Genomic DNA, 16,656 nt, shown 5'->3' on the forward strand with positions numbered 1-16,656 from the left:
GTTCAGCCATGAAACCAACATGGCCATCACTATTCTGGACTGGAAACAGAGGAAATGCTGCTTACATCATGCCTGGGAGCATTTCAAGTCGGGGGAGGCCCTGACCCTGACCCCTAAGCCTAACCCCAACCCTAACAATGACCCAAACCTCAACGCCTACACTTACAACATCAGACTTACAACTTCTGACCTTTGTCTAAGGCAAAAGGACCCCTGACCATTAGGTCCAGTCGTGTACTGACTGGGGGTTGCAATGTGCATCTCTTTGTTAACAGGAGCCAGCGTACAGCTTCCAGGTCATATAAGAGGCTTCTGGCGAACCAGAGAAGCGCAGAGAGACACCTTCAAAATGCTAGGTTGTCAGCAGGGACCGAGCAACAAGAATAACCCAGTTGCAGGGATTTGAACCACCAACCTTCTGATTGGCAAGTCCTAAGCTCTGTGGTTTAACCCACAGTGTCACCTGTGCCCATTTTTTCTTACCTTTACCCCCTAGTTAAAAAGTAGACATTCTGTGGCCTTCTTTACCCCAACCACAAATTGTCCAGGTTGCTGCGCATCTGGCGAAAAGTACCATTTTCATTAGGGAAAACATCTCATAAAGAGATTTTCCTGCACCTTCAGCCTCAGGTGTGCATTGCAGGGCAGTCGCAAAACAAACTACCTTCCAGACCCAAGGATTAGGGGAATTAGGGTTAGGGGATAGAGACCATACTTTTTTTTGGAAGCCTGTTTATTCTGACTCATTTCTACAATTGTGTATGCAACTGCACAATGGTGTTGGTGAAGAAAACCGCAGACTGATCCTGGTGTAAGTGCACTGCTTCAGGAGACAGGAGTCGCGTCCCAACGCTCTCTCTCTCAAACCCAGAGGATCCCAAGACAATTTGGCTCCTACCGTTCTCTGTATGGTGATGCTCCTCTTCTAGGCAAGCGCTGAAGGTGGGATGAAGGCCTTGTCTGTCATGATTAGGGAGGGAAGACAGATTAGGGGGGAGAAGGCAAAGCGTTCTCTCCATCTCCCCCTTCTGCCCGGAAGTGTGTGCAGGGAAGCCCACTCAGTTCAGGAATCCTCAAGTTGCGCCATGAAGCACACCTTGCCATCCCCTTTTCCTGACTGGGAGCGGAGGAGGTGCTGCTTACAGTCTCCCCAGGAGCATTTCAACTGTCGGGAGGAGGCCTGAAGCCTTCAGGGTGGTTGTTCATCTGCTATGAACATTAAACACTATTTCTTTCTGAAGCCCTTTTCCAAAGAATAATGATGGTATGTAAACCTCTGGAAGGGACCCCAAGGGTCATCCAGTCCAACCCGCTGCATCACAGGAACATGCAGGAGTCCCTTGCGGGGAACAATCCCACAACCTTGGTTGTGCAGCAAATGTTGCCCTCTTAAATGGCACACCTCTCCTGCAGCTGTAAGTTGCACCATGAAGCACACCTTGCCATCCCCTTTTCCTGACGGGGAGCGGAGGAGGTGCTGCTTACAGTCTCCCCAGGAGCATTTCAACAGTCAGGAGGCCTGAAGCCTTCGGGGGGATTGTATATTAGCTAAGAACATTTGACACAATTTCTTTCTTCTGAAGCCCCTAACAAAACTGAATGATACTATATAAACCTCTGGAAGGGACCCCAAAGGTCATCCTATCCAACCCATTGGCATTGCAGGAATCCCTTACGGGGAACAATCCCGCAACCTAAGTTGTGCAGCAAATGTTGCCCTCTTAAATGGCACACACTTAAATGGCAGCTGCAAGTTCAGCCAGGAAGCCAACATGGCCATCACTATTCTTGACTAGAAACAGAGGAAATGCTGCTTACATCCTGCCTGGGAGCATTTCAACAGTCAGGGGGAGGCCCTGACCCTGACCCCTTTCAGGCACTTTAAACTGCAGCTGCAAGTTGCGCCATGAAGCTCACCTTGCCATCCCCTTTTGCTGACTGGGAGCAGAGGACGTGCTGCTTACAGCCTCCCCAGGAGCTTTTCAACAGTCAGGAGGAGGCCTGAAGCCTTCGGGGTGGTTGTTCATCTGCTGAGAACATCCATACCTCCAGAAAAGGAAACAACCATGAGCCTGCTCTAAGCGAACGCTCATAAGTGTATAAAGTGTTTTTCTTTAGAACACCTCTCTTAACATTACAAACTGCTGCAAATTTCCAAAACGCATACATACGTGCCAGAATTTTCAATCTAAATGATTCAATTGGCTTTTGGTTGTGGCCCCTGTTGCTGGGGCTCAGCCCACTTAGTCTTGTGCCATTGGGGACAGTCTTAAATCTTTGCACAGTTGATTTTTAAAGACTGACACACACAAAAACACCCCCCCCCCAAACTGCATTAAGAGATTACTAAATGCGAAGGTTTCCATTTTTGGAGAGAAGGTTTCCATTTTTGGCAGAGAGGTAACCCATCTTTTTCCACTTCTGCCTTGCCTCTTTTTCTTCTCTTTCCTTTCGCTGCCACGCTGCTGGGCGAATCAGGTGTTTGGTTAAAGGAGCTGTTTGGATCTTGTCTCAAAAGATCCGCGTTCTCCCTATCGCCACTCTTCTCCCTCTCTTTGTCACGCAAAACTGCCTCCTTCCTTCTCCTCCCCCTTTTTGGGAGCAGGAATTCTCTATGGGAGCACAGCCCATAGAGACCTGAGAAATAACGGGGGGGGGGGGCAGATTTTTTCTAGAACTGAAAAAGGGGTCTGTGTAAAAAGAGGCACCAAGCTCAAATTAACGTGCAAGGAATAAGTTAACTCCCAGGAAGTGAGGCTACTTTCCCATCATACAAGTAACTTTAAGGAATGCTATTTCTGTTTCTTGCTTCTGAAGCCCTTTCCAAAGAAAAATGATGGTATGTAAAGCTTCGGAAGGGACCCCAAGGGTCATCCAGCCCAACACGCTGCATCGCAGGAACATGCAGGCGTCCCTTACGGGAACAATCCTGCAACCTTGGTTGTGCAGCAAAGATTTATATGCTGCATTTATATCTATATCCGGAAGGGACCTCAAGGGTCATCCAGCCCAACCCACGGCAAGGCGGGAATATGCAGGAGAACCAACACCAACCTTGGCTGTGATGTCAGTGTTCCCTCTGACATGGCACTTTTAAGGGAACTTAAACTGCAGCTGCAAGTTGCGCCATGAAGCACACCTTGCCATCCCCTTTTCCTGACTGAGAGCGGAGGAGGTGCTGCTTACAGTCTCCCCAGGAGTATTTCAACTGTCAGGAGGAGGCCTGAAGCCTTCGGGGTGGTTGTTCATCTGCTACGAACATTTATACCAGCAGAAAAAGGGGGGGTGGAATGATCCTGCTCTAAGAGAATGCTCATGAGTGTATAAAGTTTCTTTTCTTTAGAACACCTCTCTTAACATTACAAACTGCTGCAAATTTCCAAAACACATACATCTGTGCCAGTATTTGTCAATGTAAATGATTCAACTGGCTTTTGGTTTTGGCCCGTTGCAGGGGCTCAGCCCACTTAGTCTCGTGCCATTAGAGCTCCCAGCCTGGGTGCATAGAGGGGGACAGTCTTAAATCTTTGCACCGTTGATTTTTAAGGACTGACACAAACACACCCCAAAACTGTATTAAGAGATTACTAAATGCTAGGGTTTCGTTCTTTTTCAGCGACCGTGAGAAAAGACAATCTCCCTGACCATCGAGGAATAGAGACGGTTCTCTGGGAGGGTTTGGGGATAGGAAAAAAGACTTTGTCAACCAGCTGTTTGAGCTGAAATCCACCTTTGGAGAAGGCAGGCTGCACCTCTGCAAAGGACCAGGCCCTTGTGGAAGTGTGGGGACTGTACGGTCTTACAGATTTAGAGAGATAGCTAGGTATTTCCCACCGTTCCCTTGGCTCCTTGCTGCTAAGAAGCTTTTCCGGTGGATGGAAGTGGACTTAGATGTAGCATTCGACATAAAGGAATGAAGCAGAGCCCATACAGGCAACCCGGATTTGCAACTGCTGCCTTGCCTCTTTTTCTTCTCTTTCCTTTCGCTGTCACACTGGTGGGCGAATCAGGTGTTTGGTTAAAGGAGCTGTTTGGGACTTGTCTCAAAAGATCCCCTTTCCAGCTCTCGGCCCACAAGGCAGCAACAAGAGAGCCCCTCCCTTTTTGGGAGCAGGAATTCAGCACAGCCCATAGAGACCTGGGAAATAACAGGGGGGCGGATTTTTCCCAGAAGATCTGAAAGAGGGGTTTGTGTAAAAAGAGGCACTGGATCTGCCAAGCTCCAATTAATGTGCAGGGAAGAATAAGGGACCTCACAGGAAGCGAGACGACTTTCCTGTGTTAGGCTGCAACTAACTTTAAGGAATGCTATTCTTTTTCTTCTTTCTGAAGCCCTTTCCAAAGAATAATGATGGAATATAAACCTCTGGAACGGACCCCAGTGGTCATCCAGTCCAACCCGCAGCATCGCAGGAACATGCAGGAGTCCCTTGCGGGGAACAATCCCGCAACCTTGGTTGTGCAGCTAATGTTGCTCTCTTAAATGGCACTTTGAAGGCTGCTTAATTATAGCTCAGGGATCCCCACCTCTCCTGCAGCTGCAAGTTCAGCCATGAAGCCAACATGGCCATCCAATATTCTGGACTGTAAACAGAGGAGGTGCTGCTTACATCCTCCCTGGGAGCATTTCAACTGTCAGGGGGAGGCCCTTACCCCTAACCCCAGCTCTAATAATGACCCAAAACCCAACCAATACACTTGCAACAGCAGACTTAAAACCTCTGACCTTTGTCAAAGGTAAAGGGACCCCTGACCATTAGGTCCAGTTGTGGCCAACTCTGGGGTTGTGGTGCTCATCTCGCGTTATTGGTAGAGGGAGCTGGCGCACAGCTTCCAGGTCATGTGGCCACCATGACTAAGCCGCTTCTGGCGAACCAGAGCAGCGCACGGAAACGCCATTGACCTCGCCGCCAGAGTGGTACCTATTAATCTACTTGCACTTTGAAGTGCTTTCGTACTGCTAGGTTGGCAGGAGCAGGGACCCTGCAAAGGGAGCTCACCCCGTCGCGGGGATTCAAACCACCGACCTTCTGATCGGCAAGCCCTAGGCTCTGTGGTTTAACCAACAGCGCCACCTACATCCAGTAACTTAAAGGAGTGTTTCTTCGTTCTGAACCACATTCCAAAGAATCCTATGATGCTGCATTTGTATCTATATCTGGAAGGGACCCCAAAGGTCATCCAGCCCAGCCCACTGCAAGGCAGGACTATGCAGGAGAACATCCACCAGCCTTGGTTGTGCTGTCAGTGTTGCCCTATGAAATGGCACTTTTAAAGCACTTTAAACTGCAGCTGCAAGTTGCGCCATGAAGCACACCTTGCCATCCCCTTTTCCTGCCTGGGAGCGGAGGAGGTGCTGCTTACAGTCTCCCCAGGAGCATTTCAATAGTCAGGAGGAGGCCTGAAGCCTTCGGGGTGGTTGTTCATCTGCTAAGAACATTTATACCTCCAGAAAAAGGAAACAACCATGAGCCTGCTCTAAGCGAATGCTCATAAGTGTATAAAGTGTTTTTCTTTAGAACACCTCTCTTAACATAACAAACTGCTGCAAATTTCCAAAACACATACAAATACATGCCAGTATTTGTCAATGTAAATGATTCAACTGGCTTTTGGTTTTGGCCCCTACTGCAGGGGCTCAGCCCACTTAGTCTCGTGCCATTGGGGCTCCCAGCCTGGGTGCATAGCGGGGGACAGTCTTAAATCTTTGCACAGTTGATTTTTAAGGGCTGACACACACAAACACCCCCCCCCAAACTGCATTAAGAGATTACTAAATGCGAAGGTTTCCATTTTTGGAGAGAACGTGGGAAAGTGCAATCATTAGGTCCAGTCATGGCCGACTCTGGGGTTGCGGTGCGCATCTCACTTTATTGGCCAGAGTACAGCTTCCTGGTCTTGTGCCCAGCATGACTAAGCCGCTTCTGGCGAACCAGAGCAGCGCACGGAAACCCCGTTTACCTTCCTGCCAGAGCGGTACCTATTTATCTACTTGCACGTGCTTTCAAGTTGCTAGGTTGGCAGGAGCAGGGTCCCTGCAAAGGGAGCTAACCCCGTTGCGCAGATTCGAACCGCCAACCTTCTGATCAGCAAGTCCTAGGCTCTGTGGTTTAACCCACAGCACCACCCGTGTCCCTTCTTTCTGACCTTTGACCCATGTTAAAAACTAGACTTTCCGTGGGCTTCTTTACTCCAATCCCAAATTGTCCAGGTTCTTGTGCACCTGTCTAGAGGTACCATTTTCATTAGGGAAAACATGATTTCTCTGCACCTGCAGCCTCAGGTGTGCATTGCAGGGCAGTCCCAAAACAAAACTGTCTTCCTCACCCTGAGGTTAGGGGAATTAGGGAATTTAGGGTATAATGACTATACTTTTTTGGAAACCTGTTTATTCTGACTCGTTTCTACAGTTGTGTATGCACTGCACACTGGTGTTGGTTAAGAAAACCCTCACCCAGAAGATCCTGGGACAATTTGGCTCCTACCGTTCTCTGTATGGTGCTCCTCCTCTTCTGGGCAGGCGCTGAAGGTGGGACCTTGTCCACCATGATTAGTGAGGGAAGACAGATTAGGGGGAGAAGGCAGAGCGTTCTCTCCATCTCCCCCTTCTGCCCTGAAGTGTGTGCAGCTAAGCCCACCCAGTTCAGGAATCCTCATTTCCCCCCACCCTTTCCTTTTCCATGCCTAAGTGGGTTTATGCACGAAACATATGGGTGATAATAGATCCACAAAATCTGACATTAAGGAACACAGCAAACCTGTGGGCCTGATTTCTTTCAGATGAACTGAAAGATTAGGAATATAAAACCGGCACCCATCGTTTCTATTGCTATGCAAGACAGAATAAAGTAGCAGGCTGGGAAGGGGAAGCAGTTGGCCATCGCACAACTAACCAGGAGGTATGTTTACCTGTTTCTTCTTTGTGTGGCACTTTGCAGCTCTTAGGAATATGCAGGTATCCCTTATGGAGATCCCCCTGCAACCTTGGTGCTCACAGTACCAAAAGGTGGTAGCATTTAACTGTTAGGTGTCACAGCCTAAAGTGAGGCAACTTTCTCATCATACAACTAACATAAAGGGATGCTATTTCTGATTCTTCTTTCTGAAGCACATTCTCCAAAGAATCCTATGATGCTGCATATATATCTATATCTGGAAGGGACCTCAAGGGTCATCCAGCCCAGCCCACTGCAAGGCAGGACTATGCAGGAGAACATCCACCAGCCTTGGTTGTGCTGTCAGTGTTGCCCTATGAAATGGCACTTTTAAAGCACTTTAAACTGCAGCTGCAAGTTGCGCCATGAAGCACACCTTGCCATCCCCTTTTCCTGCCTGGGAGCGGAGGAGGTGCTGCTTACAGTCTCCCCAGGAGCATTTCAATAGTCAGGAGGAGGCCTGAAGCCTTCGGGGTGGTTGTTCATCTGCTAAGAACATTTATACCTCCAGAAAAAGGAAACAACCATGAGCCTGCTCTAAGCGAATGCTCATAAGTGTATAAAGTGTTTTTCTTTAGAACACCTCTCTTAACATAACAAACTGCTGCAAATTTCCAAAACACATACAAATACATGCCAGTATTTGTCAATGTAAATGATTCAACTGGCTTTTGGTTTTGGCCCCTACTGCAGGGGCTCAGCCCACTTAGTCTCGTGCCATTGGGGCTCCCAGCCTGGGTGCATAGCGGGGGACAGTCTTAAATCTTTGCACAGTTGATTTTTAAGGGCTGACACACACAAACACCCCCCCCCCCAAACTGCATTAAGAGATTACTAAATGCGAAGGTTTCCATTTTTGGAGAGAACGTGGGAAAGTGCAATCTCCCTGACCATCGAAGAATAGAGACTGATCTCTGGGAGGTTGCCAGGGTTACTGGTGTGAGGAGAGGAAAAGAGACTTTTCAACCAGCTGTTTAAGCTGAAATCCACCTTTGGAGAAGGCAGGCTGCACCTCTGCAAAGGACCAGGCCTTGTGGAGGTGTGGGGACTGTGCGGTCTTACCGATTTAGAGAGATAGCTAGGTATTTCCCACCGTTCCCTTGGCTCCTTGCTGCTAAGAAGCTTTTCCGGTGGGTGGATGTGGACTTAGGCAGATGTACCTGCCTTTTGCAACTTCATGGAGATGTCTGGGAGCTTCCTTGCCTCTTTTTCTTCTCTTTCCTTTGGCTGCCACACTGCTGGTGAATCAGGTGTTTGGTTAAAGGAGCTGTTTGGATCTTGTGCCCAAAGATCCCCTTTGCCCCTCTCGCCCCACAAGACAGCAGCAGGTGTTGGTTTCTGCTTCCTTCACTGAGCAGCGAAGTGCTTGTCACAAGACAATGTTTACATTCCACAGTCAAGTACTGTTGGGTTTTCTCACGGGAAAGGAGACTGGATGTGACGTACACTGGTTTCCTGTTTTTCACTGTTCTTTGCAGTTCAGTGTTGTTTCTCTCCGTGCTTTAGAGGAGAGAGGATGCCTTTCTCTGCTCCGGCAGAGGGAAAATGTTTTTCTGTAAATTACCAGCTTTGAAGTGTAAATAAAGTAATATAGAGCATGTTGGCACGTACTTTTCATCATTCCGCTGTGCACTGGACACTGCTTATCTCCAACAGCAGGAGGGCCCTGGCACTGGCACCTTGTCTCAGAAGATTTCCTCTTCTCCCTCCCTCCATCAGGCGAAGCTTCCCCTTCTCCTTCCCCTTTTTGGGAGCAGGAATTCAGCACAGCCCATAAAGCCTGAGAAACAAGGGGGGGCGAATTATTCCAGAAGAACTGAAAGAAGGATCCGTGTAAAAACTGGCACAGGATCTGCCAAGCTCAAATTAATGTGCAAGGAAGAATAAGGGAGCTCACAGGAAGCGAGGCGACTTTCCTGTATTAGGCTGCAACTAACTTTAAGGAACGTTATTTCACTTTCTGAAGCCCCTTCCAAAGAATAATGATGGTATATAAACCTCTGGAAGGGACCCCAAGGGTCATCCAGTCCAACCCGCTGCATCGCAGGAGTCCCTTATGGGGAACAATCCCGCAACCTTAGTGCCCTCTTAAATGGCACTTTAAAGGCTACGATCCACACCTCTCCTGCAGCTGCAAGTTCAGCCATGAAGCAAACATGGCCATCCACTATTCTTGACTGGAAACAGAGGAAGTGCTGCGTACATCCTCCCTGGGAGCATTTCAACAGTCAGCGGGAGGCCCTGACCCTGACCCCTAACCCCAACCCTCTCCCTAACCCTGACCCTAATAATGACCCAAATCCCAACCGCTAGACTTACAATAGCAGACTTACAACTTCTGACCATTGTCAAAGGTAAAGGGACCCCTGACCATTAGGTCCAGTCGTGGCCGACTCTGGGGTTGCAGCGCACATCTCACTTTATTGGCCGGCGCACAGCTTCCGGGTCATGGGGCCAGCATGACTAAGCCGCTTCTGGCGAACCAGAGCAGAGCACGGAAACGCCATTTACCTTCCCGCCAGAGTGCTACCTATTTTCCTTCTTGCACTTTAACGTGCTTTCGAACTGCGAGGTGGCAGGAGCAGGGAGCCAGCAACGGGAGCTCACCTCATGGCGGGGATTCAAACCGCTGACCTTCTGTTCGGCAAGTCCTAAGATCTATGGTTTAACCCACAGTGCCACCTGCGTCCCATAACTTAAAGGAATTGTATTTCTGTTTCTTCTTTCTGAAGCACATTCCAAAGAATCATATGATGCTGCATATATATCTATATCTGGAAGGGACCCCAAGGGTCATCCAGTCCAACCCGCTGCATCGCAGGAACATGCAGCAGTTCTGGACTGGAAACAGAGGAAATGCTGCTTACATCCTCCCTGGGAGCATTTCAACAGTCAGCGGGAGGCCCTGATCCTGACCCCTAAGCCTAACACTGACCCTATCAATGACCTAAACCCCAACCCCTAGACTTACAACAGCAGACTTACAACTTCTGACCTTTGTCAAAAGTAAAGGGACCCCCGACCATTAGGTCCAGTCATGGCCGACTCTGGGGTTGCGGTGCGCATCTCACTTTATTGGCCAGAGTACAGCTTCCTGGTCTTGTGCCCAGCATGACTAAGCCGCTTCTGGCGAACCAGAGCAGCGCACGGAAACCCCGTTTACCTTCCTGCCAGAGCGGTACCTATTTATCTACTTGCACGTGCTTTCAAGTTGCTAGGTTGGCAGGAGCAGGGTCCCTGCAAAGGGAGCTAACCCCGTTGCGCAGATTCGAACCGCCAACCTTCTGATCAGCAAGTCCTAGGCTCTGTGGTTTAACCCACAGCACCACCCGTGTCCCTTCTTTCTGACCTTTGACCCATGTTAAAAACTAGACTTTCCGTGGGCTTCTTTACTCCAATCCCAAATTGTCCAGGTTCTTGTGCACCTGTCTAGAGGTACCATTTTCATTAGGGAAAACATGATTTCTCTGCACCTGCAGCCTCAGGTGTGCATTGCAGGGCAGTCCCAAAACAAAACTGTCTTCCTCACCCTGAGGTTAGGGGAATTAGGGAATTTAGGGTATAATGACTATACTTTTTTGGAAACCTGTTTATTCTGACTCGTTTCTACAGTTGTGTATGCACTGCACACTGGTGTTGGTTAAGAAAACCCTCACCCAGAAGATCCTGGGACAATTTGGCTCCTACCGTTCTCTGTATGGTGCTCCTCCTCTTCTGGGCAGGCGCTGAAGGTGGGACCTTGTCCACCATGATTAGTGAGGGAAGACAGATTAGGGGGAGAAGGCAGAGCGTTCTCTCCATCTCCCCCTTCTGCCCTGAAGTGTGTGCAGCTAAGCCCACCCAGTTCAGGAATCCTCATTTCCCCCCACCCTTTCCTTTTCCATGCCTAAGTGGGTTTATGCACGAAACATATGGGTGATAATAGATCCACAAAATCTGACATTAAGGAACACAGCAAACCTGTGGGCCTGATTTCTTTCAGATGAACTGAAAGATTAGGAATATAAAACCGGCACCCATCGTTTCTATTGCTATGCAAGACAGAATAAAGTAGCAGGCTGGGAAGGGGAAGCAGTTGGCCATCGCACAACTAACCAGGAGGTATGTTTACCTGTTTCTTCTTTGTGTGGCACTTTGCAGCTCTTAGGAATATGCAGGTATCCCTTATGGAGATCCCCCTGCAACCTTGGTGCTCACAGTACCAAAAGGTGGTAGCATTTAACTGTTAGGTGTCACAGCCTAAAGTGAGGCAACTTTCTCATCATACAACTAACATAAAGGGATGCTATTTCTGATTCTTCTTTCTGAAGCACATTCTCCAAAGAATCCTATGATGCTGCATATATATCTATATCTGGAAGGGACCTCAAGGGTCATCCAGCCCAGCCCACTGCAAGGCAGGACTATGCAGGAGAACATCCACCAGCCTTGGTTGTGCTGTCAGTGTTGCCCTATGAAATGGCACTTTTAAAGCACTTTAAACTGCAGCTGCAAGTTGCGCCATGAAGCACACCTTGCCATCCCCTTTTCCTGCCTGGGAGCGGAGGAGGTGCTGCTTACAGTCTCCCCAGGAGCATTTCAACAGTCAGGAGGAGGCCTGAAGCCTTCGGGGGGATTGTACATCTGCTGAGAACATTTATACCTCCAGAAAAGGAAACAACCATGAGCCTGCTCTAAGGGAACGCTCCTAAGTGTATAAAGTGTTTTTTCTTTAAAACACCTCTCTTAGCATTACAAACTGCTGCAAATTTCCAGAACGCATACATACGTGCCTGTATTTCTCGATGTAAATGATTCAACTGGCTTTTGGTTTTGGCCCCTGTTGCAGGGGCTCAGCCCACTTAGGCTCGTGCCATTGGGGCTCCCAGCCTATATGCATAGCGGGAGACAGTCTTAAATCTTTGCTTCGCCCCTGCGAACTGTGCACATTGCACAGTTGATTTTTAAGGGCTGACACACACAGCCACCCCCAAACTGTATGCTGAAGCACTATCCAAAGAATCATATGATGGTGGGTGAGTATATATCGGGAAGGGAGCCCAAGGGTCATCCAGTCCAACCTGCTACAAGGCAGGAATCTACCCTTCTGCAGCTGCAAGTTCGCTTCCGCCAGGAAGCCCCCCTTGCCATCCCCTTTTGTCCTGCCTGAAGTTCTCGGGCTGATTGCAGATATGCTAACCACCAGGCAATGGAAAAACCATGAGCCTACTCTTAAGACTCATACGTGTAGAAAGTGCTTTTCGTTACAGCACCTCTCTTAACACTGCAAGCTGATGCAAGTGTCCCAAACTGGGGTGAAGTTGCTGGTTTGTAAATATTAAATATTCCTACTTTATTGATCTGAATTACTCAAACGGCTTTTAGTGCTGCCCACTAAAGGGCTGCCCCTGAAAGCTGGGGTCTTCTAGACCCAAACTGGGTTTTGGATACTCCATTAGACAAACCAGCCAGCTCTGCCTCTCTAATTCACTGGGCTTGCTTGCAAATTCTCTTTTTTAATTTATGCCTTTTCCAAAACATTTATCTTAAGATTTAACGTGCAAGTGTACCACTTTTGGATCTCTGGTTGGATTACGTGGATAAATCGATAGATGAAAAATCGGTGCCTTGAGTAATTACCTGGTTAAAGCAATGGTTCATCTGAATAAAGTAAGTTTCCAACCCATTGCTTTGTCACCTTTTGATAGCCTAACAAGAACAGGAAAAAGGAGACATACCTCACCAGCATGGGAGAAGCCAGGAGGCTCTAGCCTGCACCAAACAAATAAATAAAATTATTTTACTATATTTTTACTGTACTATACTGTGGTGGTTACGGGGGATGAGGCCAAGCCCCACTTGGGTGGGTGTAATATATCAGGAGTGGGTTGTTTTTTAAAATGTTCTTATATGTTATATGTTAATGGGTATTTCTATTTTTTACCTTCATGACTTTTCCTCCACCTCCTCTTCTCCCTTCATCACGCAAAGTTTCCTCCTCCTCCTCCTTTTCAGAACAGGAATTCAGCAGAGCAGACCTAAGAAATATCAATAATGTCAATTATTTTCACAAGAAGGGAAAGAGGGGTCCACATCAAAGCAAACATATAATATGTCTAGCCCAGATTCCAATGGAAGAAAGATTCAAGTGGGAAAGGAGCCTCCCTTCCCTAGGAGCCATCATACGGACTAACTGGAAGAAATGTGTTTTTCTTCTTTATTTTTTCTTGTTTTTTCTTGTTTCTTCTTTCCGATGCCCTTTCCCAAGAATCACATAATGGTCACCTAGCTGGAAGGGACCCCAAGGGTCATCCAGTCCAACCCGCCGCAAGGCAGGAATCTGCCAAGGAACCACAAGGGTTCATTTAATAATTATAATATTAACAATAAGTGGAGGAATTGGGATCTGGAGGAATTAGCTGCTTACAAAAGCACCGCTTCAAGCAGTTTCCAAGACATTAAAGGCGGCCTGAGGGGGAAAGCAATGGAGATCTGCACTTTATTTTCTATAAAGAATAAATTATTCTCATTATCACAGCCAGTTACTCTGGAGTTGCTTCTCCCCCAATACCAATATATAAAAATGGTATACTGTTAAGGCTTAGGGGGGAAGAGGCCGTGTCCCCCTTGGGTGGCTGTGATTGATAATAATAATAATAATAATAATAATAATTTAACATTTAATGATATTAACAATGTATTACTATTTCCCAGCCACCAACAGAATATGTTTTTAAAACCGACAAAACATCACACACTACAAACTTCCCTCACCCTTTTATAATAATAATAATAAAATGATGATAATAATGTATTACTCTTTCCCAGTCACCAAGAGTATTTTAAAAAACGATAAAACGACAATTTTTCCTCACCCTTTTTTAAGAATACCCATTATAATAAAAATAACAATTTGAAAATGAAGGATAATCCTCATTTCTTCCCCAACAGAATAAAATTAAATAATTCGACCAAAGGTGATATATGACAAACTTCCTTCAGCCTTTTCTAATAATAATAATAAGAAGAATAATTTAGTCCTTTCTTATTATTTCCCGCCCGCTCCCGACGCGACCAACCTCACGCGCTTCCCTCCCTCGAGAAAATGGCGAAGGAGACGCTGAGGAGAACACGCGCCCAAGGCACGGCCACGCCCACATCCCGACCTGGGATTGGCCCAAAGGCCGACCTATCGCCGCCGAGTTTACTGCTGCTGCGCGCGTGCGTCGAAGGAGGGGGTTCCTAGGGCGGCCATTTTGGACGAGGGCAACGGGACTGGAAAGAGGGGGGAAGAAAGGGCACCAGATGCGCCACCGCCGCCATGTCGGTTGAGGGTCGTCGTCGGTGATAGGTGGGTCTTTGGGCCAATCCCAGGGCGGGCGGTGGGCGGGGCCAGCACTTTCCCGCTCTTTTTTCTCCTCCCAGCTGCTTCTCCTCAGCTGTTTCCCACGCCCGGGACGCTGAGGCAGTTTTGGCGCGTTTTTAGTACAAAAAAGGATTATTAGCAGTACTTTTGTATTTATTATTATTTTTATTATTAGAAAAGCCTTAGGGAAGTTTGCAATATAGTACGTTTTGTCGCGCTTTTAATATTCTGTTGGGAGTGGCTGGGGAAGGGGAAGAAATGAGGATTATCCTTCCTTTTTCAATTCTTATCATTATTATAATGGTTATTCTTATAAAACTTATAAATGCTTGTAGTATATTATGTTTTATCGTGTTTTTAAATACTATGTTGGTGGCTGGGAAAGAGTATTAAATTATGATTATCATTAACTGTTAAATTATTATTATTATTATTATTATTATTATAAATCACACCCACCCAAGGGGGACGCGGCCTCTTCCCCCCTAAGCCTTAACAGGATAGTATTTATATTTATTCGAATTGGGGGAGAAGCAACTCCAGAGGAACTGGCTGTGATTATTATTATTACTATTTATATAAAATAAAAGTGCAGATCTCCATTGCTTTCCCCGCCAGGCCACCTTGAAAACTGTATTGAAAACTGGATATGAAGAGTGTATTGTTCAGATAAACCACTGCTTGGTTTTGTAACCAGCTAATTCCTCCACTTCTTCTTCTTATTATTATTATTATGAAATCAAGCCTTGTGATTCCTTCTCAGATTCCTGCCTTGCGGCGGGTTGGACTGGATGACCCTTGGGGTCCCTTCCAGCTAGATGCACCATAATAATAATAGTAATAATAATAAATTATATGATTCTTGGGAAATGGCTTCAGAAAGAAGAAACGGGGGAAAGCACATTTCTTCCCGTTGGTCGTCTGCTGGCTCCTTTCCCACTTGATTCTTTATTCCACTGCAATCTGGGCTGGAAATATTATAGATCTGCTTTGACGTGGACCCCACTTTCCCTTCTTGGGAAAATAATGGACATTATTGATATTTCTTAGGTCTGAATTCCTGCTCTGAAAAGGAGGAGGAAGAAACTTCGCCTGACGAAGGGAGAAGAGGAGGTGGAGGAAAAGTCAGCTGCAGGCATAAAGGTAAAAGGGAAAAAATAGAAATAGAAATTGACATCTAACACTTAAGAACATTTTTAGGGGGGTCGTTGATATATCACAATGACCCCCCTAACCAGCACAGTACAGTACAATAGAAATACAGTAAAGTGTTTTTATTTATTTGATTGGCACCTCCTGGCTTCCCCCATGTTGGTGAGGTTTGTCTCCTTTTTCCTGTTCTTGTTAGGCTGTCTAAAGGTGACAAAGCAATGTGTGGAAAACTGAATTTCTTCAGATGAACCATTGCTTTAACCAGGTACCATCTTTTTCTGAGACGGCCAGGCTCATCTCAATAGCCTTAAGAGCTGGAAACTTGCATGACCTGTTGATTGAAAGACGGAAACATGCGCACACAGGAAAGAAATCCTCCCAGGTTCCTGGACACAACCCACACTTGATATTCACACAGGTTCCCTGGGTGGCATTGGCAGCTGGAGGGGCAGCAAGTCCTGTTTTCAAGCTGAAGATCAGCTCTTTCGTGGTGGCCTCAAACAACCCTTGGGCTGCAAGGGGAATGCTGTATCTGCCTGCCCTTTTCCCTGAGCTGTAAAAGCACCTTCAAGAGGGTGATGGGAGGTGACACAGTCCTCTTCCAGATGTGCAGAGAACCCCCCTCGCCCCACTAAACGGGACAGCAAGCCTCACGCCCAGAACTGGAGCATAAATGGGAACCGGGGAAGCAGCCTTATAAGGTGTCGGACCCACTACTCCATCTAGCTTAGTAATTTCAACACGGACTGGCAGCAGTTTGCCAGAATTTCGAGCCTGGAGAAGCCAGGGATTGAGCATGTGCTGTTCTGCAGGCAAAGCCGCTGAGGTTACAGCTGTTCCCTTTAAAAACAAACTAAGATTGTAGCCCTATCTACCTCTGCTCCAACGTAAATCAGAGCCAGGGCACACAATATCCGTTTGGGGCATCTAAAACTATGAAAATGGGCTTATAGATCTTGGGTTTCTGACACTGGTCAACCGCATACTTCATCAAATGTGGGTGCCAAACAAATGAACTTTGTGGTTAACCCTGAAGCCTGTCTCTTTCTCTAGAAGGCATCCGATGGGCGTTTGCGCTGCCTCCCTTGGTCCTCTCGGCCTGATGCGTTTTGGGGCTTGGCTGGTCCTGGAGTCTTGCAGTTGCTTTGGCCATATCTCCGGATCATCCTTAAAACAGCCTGGAGAGATCTCCTGTAAGTCCCACTTCCTCTGGCAGTAGTAATG

General features: G+C 47.2%; 1 long non-coding RNA gene across 1 annotated transcript in view; it reads right to left on the bottom strand.

Annotated features, from left to right (window-relative positions):
• Positions 1-536: 536 nt before the first annotated feature.
• LOC310834484 overlaps positions 537-16,656 on the bottom strand; it is a 43,668-nt gene continuing 27,548 nt past the window's right edge. Inside the window, exons 3-4 of the long non-coding RNA XR_014559255.1 lie at positions 6,272-8,170; positions 537-618 (exon numbers count right to left, since the gene is read on the bottom strand). This is a non-coding gene — a long non-coding RNA (uncharacterized lncRNA). The remainder of the gene's footprint in view (positions 619-6,271; positions 8,171-16,656) is intronic.

This window comes from Podarcis gaigeae (genome assembly GCF_964106915.1).
Source record: "Podarcis gaigeae genome assembly, chromosome: 17".
NCBI classification, from domain to species: Eukaryota; Metazoa; Chordata; class Lepidosauria; order Squamata; family Lacertidae; genus Podarcis; species Podarcis gaigeae.